This window comes from Pleurodeles waltl, chromosome 12 (genome assembly GCF_031143425.1).
Source record: "Pleurodeles waltl isolate 20211129_DDA chromosome 12, aPleWal1.hap1.20221129, whole genome shotgun sequence".
Lineage (NCBI taxonomy): Eukaryota > Metazoa > Chordata > Amphibia > Caudata > Salamandridae > Pleurodeles > Pleurodeles waltl.
Window position 1 is genome coordinate 21,497,586 of NC_090451.1, and position 13,161 is coordinate 21,510,746.

The window sequence follows — 13,161 nt, forward strand, 5'->3', positions numbered from 1 at the left end:
ATCCAGGAGTGCATTCTTAAGAACTGTAAAATTATTAGCATCATTTTCTTTCACAGTAAGGAGCCTATCCCTACCTTTTCCACTAAATGATAGCCATAGGATAGCAGCCCACTGCCTTTGAGGGACATCCTGTACAACACAGGCCCTCTCAAGTGCAGCAAACCACTTGTTAATGTCATCCCCCTCCTTATAAGGGGGAACTATCTTATGCAGATTCCTGGAATCATGCTCTTTTGCAGGATGACTATGGGGAATACTGCTGCTGCCACCATGGGTTTCTAAACCCAGTTTCTGTTTCTCCTTCTCTACTTCTAAAGTCGGTCTATCCAAATCCAGCTGTTGCTTCTTGAGCTTCAGTCTGGTTTGTTCCACTCTCAATCTATTGAGCTCCCTTTCTAACAATCTGTCATCGGGGTGGGTGGGAGGGACATGCCTTGAAACAGAAGTATGGTGAGAATGGACAGAAGGAGACCTGTCCCTTACAGAGGGCACCCTAACAGCTTGGCTAACAGAAACATCAGTACCACTGTGGTGAGAATAAATGCTTTTGCTATGATGTGAGACAACACTATTTGTATGGTGTGGTTCTACATCATTACCAACTATGCAAGACTGTCTAGTAATGGGCAGGCTAGGAAGTTTCTTTCCTGAATCTTTTCCTGGGGGAGTCCCTGGATCAGATTGGGAATCATTAGCTACTTTTTCAACAGATGGGGCACTTCTTGCCTTATCTTGTTCTCTAAGCATGTTAAGTAACAATTCCAAGGAAGGAGTCTTCCCTACACTCAAACCTCTCTCTATGCAGAGACTCCTTGCTCCTTTCCAGCTAAGGTGATCATATGCAAGTTTGGACAGATCAACATTTTGGCCTGTGCCAGACATTTTTAGAGAGAGTTAAAGTGATAGAAAAAGAGAAAAAAGTTTGTCAGAGCTTTTAGAAAGACAGAGAAAAAAACTTTTAAAACTTTTTAGAACTTTTTTGAAAGTTAGAAGTACTTTTCAGCACTTAGAAAAGAGTGAAAAGAGGAAATGCAAAACTTTTTGGCTATGTGTATATACACTGAACTTGTTTTGTATATTTTTCTCTTATGAAAAGTACAATGACCACAGTGGTAAGTAGTCTCAAAGCACTTATCCCACCGCTGCCACCAATGTAGGAGGCTGGACTGGCTTGTAGTGAGTACCAAGGGGTACTTGCACCTTGCACCAGGCCCAGTTATCCCTTATTAGTGTATAGGGTGTCTAGCAGCTTAGGCTGATAGATAATGGTAGCTTAGCAGAGCACCTTAGGCTGAACTAGGAGACGTGTGAAGCTACTACAGTACCACCTAGTGTCATATGCACAATATCATAAGAAAACACAATACACAGTTATACTAAAAATAAAGGTACTTTAGTTTTATGACAATATGCCAAAGTATCTTAGAGTGTACCCTCAGTGAGAGGATAGGAAATATACACAAGATATATATACACAATAGCAAAAATATGCAGTATAGTCTTAGAAAACAGTGCAAACAATGTATAGTTACAATAGGATGCAATGGGGACACATAGGGATAGGGGCAACACAAACCATATACTCCAAAAGTGGAATGCGAACCACGAATGGACCCCAAACCTATGTGACCTTGTAGAGGGTCGCTGGGACTATTAGAAAATAGTGAGAGTTGGAAAAATAACCCTCCCCAAGACCCTGAAAAGTGAGTGCAAAGTGCACTAAAGTTCCCCTAAGGATAAAGAAGTCGTGTTAGAGGAATAATGCAGGAAAGACACAAACCAACAATGCAACAACGATGGATTTCCAATCTAGGGTACCTGTGGAACAAGGGGACCAAGTCCAAAAGTCACAAGCAAGTCGGAGATGGGCATATGCCCAGGAAATGCCAGCTGTGGGTGCAAAGAAGCTTCTACTGGACAGAAGAAGCTGAGGTTTCTGCAGGAACGAAAAGGGCTAGAGACTTCCCCTTTGGTGGATGGATCCCTCTCGCCGTGGAGAGTCGCGCAGAAGTGTTTTCCCGCCGAAAGAACGCCAACAAGTCTTGCTAGCTGCAAATCATGCGGTTAGCGTTTTTGGATGCTGCTGTGGCCCAGGAGGTTGCAAATTGACCAGGAGGTAGAGGGGACGTCGAGCAAGACAAGGAGCCCTCTTAGCAGCAGGTAGCACCCGGAGAAGTGCCAGAAACAGGCACTACGAGGATGCGTGAAACTGTGCTCACCCGAAGTCGCACAAAGAAGTCCTACGTCGCCGGAGAACAACTTAGGAGGTCGTGCAATGCAGGTTAGAATGCCGTGGACCCAGGCTGGACTGTGCACAAAGGATTTCCGCGGGAAGTGCACGGAGGCCGGAGTAGCTGCAAAAGTCGCGGTTCCCAGCAATGCAGTCTAGCGAGGTGAGGCAAGGACTTACCTCCACCAAACTTGGACTGAAGAGTCACTGGACTGTGGGGGTCACTTGGACAGAGTTGCTGGATTCGAGGGACCTCGCTTGTCGTGCTGAGAGGAGACCCAAGGGACCGGTAATGCAGCTTTTTGGTGCCTGCGGTTGCAGGGGGAAGATTCCGTCGACCCACGGGAGATTTCTTCGGAGCTTCTAGTGCAGAGAGGAGGCAGACTACCCCTACAGCATGCACCACCAGGAAAACAGTAGAGAAGGAGGCAGGATCAGCGTTACAGAGTTGCAGTAGTCGTCTTAGCTACTATGTTGCAGTTTTGCAGGCTTCCAGCGCGGTCAGCAGTCGATTCCTTGGCAGAAGGTGAAGAGAGAGATGCAGAGGAACTCGGATGAGCTCTTGCATTCGTTATCTAAAGTTTCCCCAGAGACAGAGACCCTAAATAGCCAGAAAAGAGGGTTTGGGTACCTAGGAGAGAGGATAGGCTACTAACACCTGAAGGAGCCTATCAGAAGGAGTCTCTGACGTCACCTGGTGGCACTGGCCACTCAGAGCAGTCCAGTGTGCCAGCAGCACCTCTGTTTCCAAGATGGCAGAGGTCTGGAGCACACTGGAGGAGCTCTGGACACCTCCCAGGGGAAGTGCAGGTCAGGGGAGTGGTCACTCCCCTTTCCTTTGTCCAGTTTCGCGCCAGAGCAGGGCTAAGGGGTCCCCTGAACCGGTGTAGACTGGCTTATGCAGAATTGGGCACATCTGTGCCCAAGAAAGCATTTCCAGAGGCTGGGGAGGCTACTCCTCCCATGCCTTCACACCATTTTCCAAAGGGAGAGGGTGTAACACCCTCTCTCAGAGGAAGTCCTTTGTTCTGCCATCCTGGGCCAGGCCTGGCTGGACCCCAGGAGGGCAGATGCCTGTCTGAGGGGTTGGCAGCAGCAGCAGCTGCAGTGAAACCCCAGGAAGGGCAGTTTGGCAGTTCCAGGGTCTGTGCTACAGGCCACTGGGATCATGGGATTGTGCCAACTATGCCAGGATGGCATAGAGGGGGCAATTCCATGATCATACACATGTTACATGGCCATATTCGGAGTTACCATTGTGAAGCTACATATAGGTAGTGACCTATATGTAGTGCACGCGTGTAATGGTGTCCCCGCACTCACAAAGTCTGTGGAATTGGCCCTGAACAATGTGGGGGCACCTTGGCTAGTGCCAGGGTGCCCTCACACTAAGTAACTTTGCACCTAACCTTTACCAGGTAAAGGTTAGACATATAGGTGACTTATAAGTTACTTAAGTGCAGTGAAAAATGGCTGTGAAATAACGTGGATGTTATTTCACTTAGGCTGCAGTGGCAGGCCTGTGTAAGAATTGTCAGAGCTCCCTATGGGTGGCAAAAGAAATGCTGCAGCCCATAGGGATCTCCTGGAACCCCAATACCCTGGGTACCTCAGTACCATATACTAGGGAATTATAAGGGTGTTCCAGTAAGCCAATGTAAATTGGTAAAATTGGTCACTAGCGTGTTAGTGACAATTTGGAAAGAAATGAGAGAGCATAACCACTGAGGTTCTGATTAGCAGAGCCTCAGTTAGTCACTACACAGGTAACACATTCAGGCACACTTATGAGCACTGGGGCCCTGGTGAACAGGGTCCCAGTGACACATACAACTAAAACAACATATATACAATGAAAAATGGGGGTAACATGCCAGGCAAGATGGTACTTTCCTACACTCACTGTGTCCCTCAGTGTGCCGGTGAATGACTCAGGATGTCTGTGCACCTACCAGTGACTCACCGTGTCGGTGAATGACTCAGGGTGTCTGTGCAGCTACCAGTGACTCACCGTGTCCCTCAGTGTGCCGGTGAATGATTCTGGATGTCTGTGCAGCTACCAGTTACTCACCGTGTCCCTCAGTGTGCCGGTGAATGACTCAGGATGTCTGTGCACCTACCAGTGACTCACCGTGTCCCTCAGTGTGATGGTGAATGACTCGGGATGTCTGTGCACCTACCAGTGACTCACCGTGTCCCGGTGAATGATTCTAGATGTCTGTGCAGCTCCCAGTGACTCACTGTGTCCCTCAGTATGCCGGTGAATGGTTCTGGATGTCTGTGCACCTACCAGTGACTCACTGTGTCCCTCAGTGTGCCGGTGAATGATTCTGGATGTCTGTGCAGCAGTGTGCAGGTGAACAACTCAGGATATCTGTGCAGCTACCACTGACTTACCGTGTCATTCAGTGTGACAGTGAATGACTCGGGATGTCATTGCACCTACCAGTGACTCACTGTGGCTCACAGTGCACCAGTGAATGACTAGGGATGTCTGTGCGCCTACCAGTGAGTCGCCGTGTCCCCCAGTGCACCAGCCACTCACTGTGGCTCAAAGTGCACCAGCGAATGACTCGGGATGTCTGTGCACCTACCAGCCACTCACTGTGGCTCAAAGTGCACCAGTGAATTATTCGAGATGTCTGTGCACCTACTAGTGACTCACCCTGTCTCTCGGTGCACCAGCAACTCGCTGTGGCTCAGAATGCACCAGCGAATGTCTTGGGATGTCTGTGCACCTACCAGTGACTCATCGTGTCCCTCAGTGCACCAGCCACTCTCTGTGGCTCAAAGTGCCCCAGCGAATGACTCGGGATGTCTGTGCACCTACCAGCCACTCACTGTGGCTCAAAGTGCACCAGAGAATTAGTCGGGATGTCGGTGCACCTACCAGTGACTCACCGTGTCCCTCGGTGCACCAGCCACTCACTGTGGCTCAAAGTGCACCAGCGAATGACTCGGGATGTCTGTGCACCTACCAGTGACTCGCCGTGTGCCCCAGTGCACCAGCTACTCACTGTGACTATAAGTGCACCAGCGAATGACTCGTTATGGCTCACAAGAAAGGCGGACATGCCTTCCAGACCTGTGAGAGCAGAAGTAGCCACGGGAGGGGGTACCACGGTTTCTTGGACACTCCACAGAGCAGCTGGTTCACTCTCATTAATTCCACGCCACCCTTCAGGATTGTGTGGATTTCATGACTGGACCGACTCCCAGACTAGACAATAATCTCGCCCATGAAAAGCAATAACAAAGGAAACACATGAATATTAAACACATTTTTTAATATTGCTGAAAATCGGCGCCAGCAGTCTTTCTCCCCAGGGCCGCAATGCTGCGGGGTCTCAGATGGAAGATAGAATGAGCCGCCAGGCATTGCACGTGGCACAACCCCTTTCACGTGCAGCCAATCCTTTGCATGTTCCCCAACACCCCTTGCATGCACCCTCCTCACCCATTGAACTCACCACCCTTGTATGTGCCCCCATCCATTGCCCGTGCCATCCTTGCAGTAGCCCACCTGTACCCACATCCATTCCACATGCCATCCATCTTTGCAAGCACTGCCCCCCCCCCCCCCTTTGCATGTCCCCCCTCTGCACGCACAGCATGTCCCTTGCACTTGCTCCCGTAACCCCTTCCCACCTGGTCCATCCGTGTAGTTACCCCCATCTATTGCAGGCAGCATTCACCATTGCAAGTACCCCCACCGCTTGCATGTACCCCAGATCCTTGCTCACGCAGTCCATTTTTAAAGTAACTCATCATTGCAATCAGCCTACCCCTTACAAACATGCAATCTCATGCAAGTACCCCATCCTTGCATGCACAGTTCACCTCTTCTAAGTACCTCATCTTGTTCATGCACCGACCATCTAATGCAAGTATCCACACTTGCATGCACTCTTCATCTCTTGCAAGTATCCCCTCCCTTGCTGGCACAGTTCACCTCTTCTAAGTACCTCATCTCGTACATGCACTGACCATCTAAAGCAAGTATCCAACCCTTGTATGCACTGTTCATCTGGTCAAGTAGTCAATCCTTCCTTCCATCTTCCATGTCAAGCAAGTATCCCCTCCCTTGCATGCATCCTTACTCAAGCAAGAAACCCCTTTGTTTGCATACGCCGCCCATCTCTTGCAGGTGCAGCTTCCATTCAATGTCTTCATCCCTTACAAGTACCACATCTACTGCATGAGCCGTCCATCTCATGTAGGTGCTGCATCCATTCCGTGTCTTCATCCCTTGCAAGTACCCCATCCACTGCATGCGCCATCCATCTCAAGGTGCCGCATCCATTCCATGTCTTCATCCCTTACAAGTACAACATCCACTGCATGCGCCGTCCATCTCATGTAGGTACTATCATTCCATGTCTTCATCCCTTACAAGTACAACATCCACTGCATGCGCCATCCATCTCAAGGTGCTGCATCCATTCCATATCTTCATCCCTTACAAGTACCACATCTACTGCATTAGCCGTCCATCTCCTGTAGGTGACGCATCCATTCCATGTCTTCATCCCTTACAAGTACCCCATCCACTGCATGCGCCATCCATCTCAAGGTGCCGCATCCATTCCATGTCTTCATCCCTTACAAGTACCCCATCCACTGCATGCGCCGTCCATCTCATGTAGGTGCCGCACCCATTCCATGTCTTCATCCCTTACAAGTACCCCATCCACTGCATGCGCCGTCCATCTCATGTAGGTGCCGCACCCATTCCATGTCTTCATCCCTTACAAGTACCCCATCCACTGCATGCGCCGTCCATCTCATGTAGGTACTACTATCATTCCATGTCTTCATCCCTTACAAGTACAACATCCACTGCATGCGCCGTCCATCTCATGTAGGTGCCGCATCCATTCCATGTCTTCATCCCTTACAAGTACCGCATCCACTGCATGCGCCATCCATCTCAAAGTGCCACACCCATTCCATGTCTTCATCCCTTACAAGTACCCCATCCACTGCATGCGCCGTCCATCTCATGTAGGTGCCGCACCCATTGCATGTCTTCATCCCTTACAAGTACAACATCCACTGCATGCGCCGTCCATCTCATGTAGGTACTACTATCATTCCATGTCTTCATCCCTTACAAGTACCCCATCCACTGCATGCGCCGTCCATCTCATGTAGGTGCTGCATCCATTCCATGTCTTCATCCCTTACAAGTACCGCATCCACTGCATGCGCCATCCATCTCAAGGTGCCGCACCCATTCCATGTCTTCATCCCTTACAAGTACCACATCCACTGCATGAGCCGTCCATCTCATGTAGGTGCCGCATCCATTCCATGTCTTCATCCCTTACAAGTACCGCATCCACTGCATGCGCCGTCCATCTCATGTAGGTGCCGCATCCATTCCATGTCTTCATCTCTTACAAGTACCCCATCCACTGCATGCGCCATCCATCTCATGTAGGTACTATCATTCCATGTCTTCATCCCTTACAAGTACAACATCCACTGCATGCGCCATCCATCTCAAGGTGCCGCATCCATTCCATGTCTTCATCCCTTACAAGTACCCCATCCACTGCATGCGCCATCCATCTCATGTAGGTGCCGCATCCATTCCATGTCTTCGTTCCTTACAAGTACCGCATCCACTGACTGCGCCGTCCATCTCATGTAGGTACTACTATCATTCCATGTCTTCATCCCTTACAAGTACAACATCCACTGCATGCGCCGTCCATCTCAAGTAGGTGCCGCACCCATTCCATGTCTTCATCCCTTACAAGTACTGCATCCACTGCATGCGCCGTCCATCTCATGTAGGTGCCGCATCCATTCCATGTCTTCATCCCTTACAAGTACCCCATCCACTGCATGCGCCATCCATCTCATGTAGGTGCCGCACCCATTCCATGTCTTCATCCCTTACACGTACCGCATCCACTGCATGAGCCGTCCATCTCATGTAGGTGCCGCATCCATTCCATGTCTTCATCCCTTACAAGTACAACATCCACTGCATGCGCCGTCCATCTCATGTAGGTGCCGCATCCATTCCATGTCTTCATCCCTTACAAGTACAACATCCACTGCATGCGCCGTCCATCTCATGTAGGTACTACTATCATTCCATGCCTTCATCCCTTACAAGTACCGCATCCACTGCATGCGCCATCCATCTCATGTATTACCCCACTCCCTGCATGGGCTGTCCATCCTATGTAGTACCCCAATCACTGCATGCACCATCAATCTCTTCAAGTACCCCATCCCTTGCATAGGCCGTCCCAAGTTTTGAACTATCCCATCCAGTCCATCTCAGTACTGCACACACCATCCATCCTTTACATGTGCCACCCATCTCATCCATTGCATGCACCGCCCATCCCTTATACGTGCAGCAAACTTTTCCATTGCATGCACCGCCCATTCCTTACATATGCAACGATCTTTTCCATTGCATGCACTGCCTGTCCCTTACATGTGACAATGATCTTCCGTTGCACGCACTGCCCATCCCTTACACATGCCAACAATCTCTTCCATTGCATGTACTACCTGTTCCTTACATGTGCAAACGATCACTTCCATTGCACACACCGCCTGTCCCTTACACGTGCCACGAACTGCTGCATTGCATTCACCGCCTGTCCCTTACATGTGACAACGATCTCTTCCATTGCACCCCCCCCACCCATCCTTTACATGTGCTGACGATCTTCCATTGCACGCACCAGCTGTCCTTTACATGTGACGATGAGCTCTTCCATTGCACGCACTGCCTGTCCCTTACACATTCCAACGATGTATTCCATTGCCCATCTTTTACATGCCAACAATCTCTTCTATTGCAACCACACCACCCGTCCTCTACATGTGCCAATGATCTCTCCCATTGCATGCACTGCCTGTCCTTTAGACATGCCAACTATCTCTTCCATAGCAAGTGACGCTCAACCCCTGCAGACACATTGAATTCCTACAAGTACCCTGTTCTTTGCAACTAAGGTCCAACCCTTACATGTTATCCCCCCACTCACATGGTATAGTTCCATTCACTTTCTCCTACCACAGACGCTTGCAGGTACCTGCGTTCATGGCAGACACCCCGACTGTTGCCGATACAGCTATCTCTTGCACACACTGACCATCTCTTTCGAGACAGGCCGTCCAGTCCAGAATCCCTAAAATAGAAATTAGACACAGTCCTCCTGACCAGCCTGGTGCACCGTGAAGTGCTTTGATGTACAAAAGGCTGGCATTGGCGATATCTCCATAACCTTTAGCGGGCCGTCTTGGGTGCGTGCTGGTTGAGTTCTGGTAGTTTGTTGGAAGCCCCTGTAGTCAGGGTGCGGCAGGGTGCTGGATGGCATGGTTTTGATCTGGCTGAGTCTGCCCTCCCAGGGCGCTGGATGGCTTGGTTTTGATCTGGCTGAGTCTGCCCTCCGTGGCTCCTGGTTTTTGTGATTTGATCATTGGCACATCTCATCCTGATTGTTTTTTTGACCATATTTGTTTTGGACTTTGTATTTCTTAAAAAAATTACAAGGTCATTTAAAAAAACATTTTATGTACAAACAATTTTATTTGTCATTTCATTCTTTTATTATGTTATTGTTTAATATAACTGTTCATTGAGGTTTTGAAAATCGCCTGGTATTGGTGCATTACATAGTGGTAGAAACTGCACTAAAACAGTATTAAATGTATACTATGTAATTAGACTGTTATATTACATCTAAACAGCGCACAGCACACACTGAATGTATTTAGGTGCCCCAGCGTAACAGTCCAGTATTGCTCAACTCTGTGCATTGGCCTGAAGGGTAGCTGCGTCTCTCAGGCCTGTGTATATCACATGGGGATCAGGATGGGGGCATGACTGGGAAGGTCCTGCTGTTAGTTTGTTAGGGTTACCTGCTATGGTCTGACCTGCATGCTCCATATGGTGGTAGGGGTCTGGTTAGAATGGTCCCTTTAGGGTTACCAGTAGGTCAGACCTGCATGCCCCATACGGTGGTAGGGATGAAGTTGGAATCGTCCTTTAGGGTTACCTACAGGTCAGACCTGCATGCTCCATATTGTGGTAGGGATGTAGTTGGAATTGTCCTTTATAGTTACCTATAGGTTAGACCTGCACGCTCCATACGGTGATGGGGATGTGGTTGGAATTGTCCTTTAGGGTTTCCTGCCATGTCCAAACCTGCATACTCCCTACAGTGATGGGGATGTGGTTAGAATGGTCCTTTACCGCGATCAGGCCTGCATTCGCAACATGATGGAGACCTGCTTGGGATGGTGGTGGGATTGTCTCTGTGTTGATCCAGCTCTCAGTTTTCTGGGGTTACCTGCCACGGTCAGAGCTGTGGACACTGGGTGCTGATGGGAATGTGGTTGAAATGGTTCTGCTGTCAGTCTGTTGGTGGTTACCTGAGACTCGGTGGCCTCTGTACGTGCTGTGGTGCAAGGAAGCTTGCTGCATTGGTCCTGCTCTTTGTGTCTGGGTGTTCCCCGCTCTTCCTTTTCATTCTGCTTCATGCAGAGCCACCTTTTGGAATACATGAATGAAATAGATCTACACAAAGCTAGGCAATAGGCGCTTTATTCAGAGTAGACCCACCTGCCGCTTTCCCTCCAGAATTGGAGGATATCACCAGGTTTAGCACAGCAGACTTTCTCTCAGTCACTGGTGCAGCAGTTACTGTTTGTGTGAAAGTATTCTCCGAGCTCACCTTACTTTGCTTCAGAAAGTTGTTTTTGATTATGCAGCTCAGTGCAGGATCCTTCCGCTGAGTACTTTTGATGCTTTACGTTGTTATTTGGATGGGACCAAAGCAGTCCGAAATGGCACCACTCTAGTTTCAAGAGTGCACAACGCAGAGGCGAAACTGAATGAGAGACTCTTCAGGTGTTTGTGTTTTCTCCATAAAACCTTTCCAAAGCACAGACCTCACTCTGGCAATTCCTCACTGCTATGAGTTTGTCCCTGGCACCCTCCAATGATATCCCTTTGATGGACTTTTGAAAAGCAGCCACATGGACCTCGGGTCATATCTCCAAGCGGTACTGCTCATTGCCTTTTGGCCAAGTGCTGAAGTTGGCAATCTGCCCTGAGATGTGAAAGGTGTGGACTTGTTGCTCACTGCCATCCTGTATCTAGGGGTTTTCTGCTTCTCGCTGTGGTCTGAGCATCTGAAATTGTAGGACGGACGGAGAATAATCACTAGAGACTTAATAGAAAAATAATTCTGGCGGTTAGGAGCATTAAAGTGCTTCCGCCTCCACATCGCTTCGGGATTGGCTGCTGCACGTCGCATCACTCATCCTAAGGGAGCCCGCGTCTCATGTCGCGGTCTCAGGCATCATACAGTGCTTCGTACTGCAAGGATGCCAAGCAGCTACAAATGTCTCTTGAGCTGTTCTAAGTATAACATGGGTTCCCAGTCACACGGGTGACAGTCAAGCTTACAAGTAAGAGTCTCTTTCTCAGCCGCTCGACGCCTGCCTAGCGCCCTGCTCTGCCCCAGGTACGTCTGTGCCAGGGTCACACTGCCCCATACACCCACACCCGTATTGAGAGTAATAGTTGGTTTTGGATTGCTCTGCCAGTTTTGATTTTTAAGTTTCAGCAGTTCACATACTTGTCTGTTTGGATATATTTGGAGTACATATGTTTTCACAGGAACCAGAAAGAAACATTGGTACCAGAAACAAAGCACACACTTGGCAGCTCTGAGGGGTGAGAAGTGCACTGTTCTTGTTTCTTCGCAGATTATTAGATATGAAGTTGAATCTTAATGTTTGCTTTTTAGGTCTGGCTTGACAGCACAGCTGTCTTCATAACGTATTACTGCAGTTTCTTTAAAATACCCTCAGAGTGGGTTCAGGATGCACACACGGGAGTATTTCGGTCTCACCTCATGCTATTGACTGGTTGCTGTATTATTCAGCCTCATGTAGACTGCCTGCAATGCAACGCATAAAGGACTATTTTGCACCTCAAACATACATTGAAATATGACACTTTAAATTATTTAACATATTTATTGTTAATAGAAACCAACTGTTTTTGCTTTGTTTTTTTCGGTTTATCCAGCTTATAATATTTTTCAGGGCTTACAATGCTAACCAGGCTTTTTGCTTTGCCAGTGCTTGCTTCATTTGTTGACGTTTTTAAGATGCTGTTGCTCCTAAATACGTCCCTTTGTGAACTAATTCTCTTAAGGTGCCTAGCCAGATCTCAGGGTGACTGCCATTATCCTGTGCCAACATCCATCCCACCCAGGTCTGGCAGCCCTTACCAATACCTGGAGCCTGCCCAGATCTGGATGTGACCCACAGTATGTCTGCCAGTCCCCAGAGTACTACAGGCACTGGCCCGCCTGGCTCTCTATGGAGTGACCGATCCCCTGAGTCCATGTCCCCTTGAGGTCACACTCTCTTCACCGGAGCCCAGTGAGGGCTAGCGGAGGTGTCTTGGGCTCCACACACCAATCCTCTGGAGGCCTCATACATACTTTGTATCTGTCTACCTATGCCCTTCGCCATCAAGCTGTGGAGGGACAGAACTTGTATCCCTTGTATCCCCAGACACGTCAACCCACTCACTTTGAGGTGACGTGCTTTGTATCCCTGTGCTAACCCTAATAAACTCATAGCCCCGTTGGGGGCAGGATAAAGATGGCTGTGCCAAACACTTGAGCTCATGCTGGGACAGGACCTGTATCCCTATGCAAATTCTCTCAGCCCATCCAGGTCAGTGGTGATGGGCCCTACATCTCCATGCCACACTCTCGAGCCACTCAAGCGCTAGAGATGATAGGCTGTGTGAACCTTTGCCAGTTCGCAAAGCCCATCCACCCACTGGTTGGGGTGACAGGCTCTGCATCCTTTAGCTGAGTCTGTTCGTTTCAGCCCTGGGAGTTGGAAGCGCTGTTGCCTGTCCCTCTCAC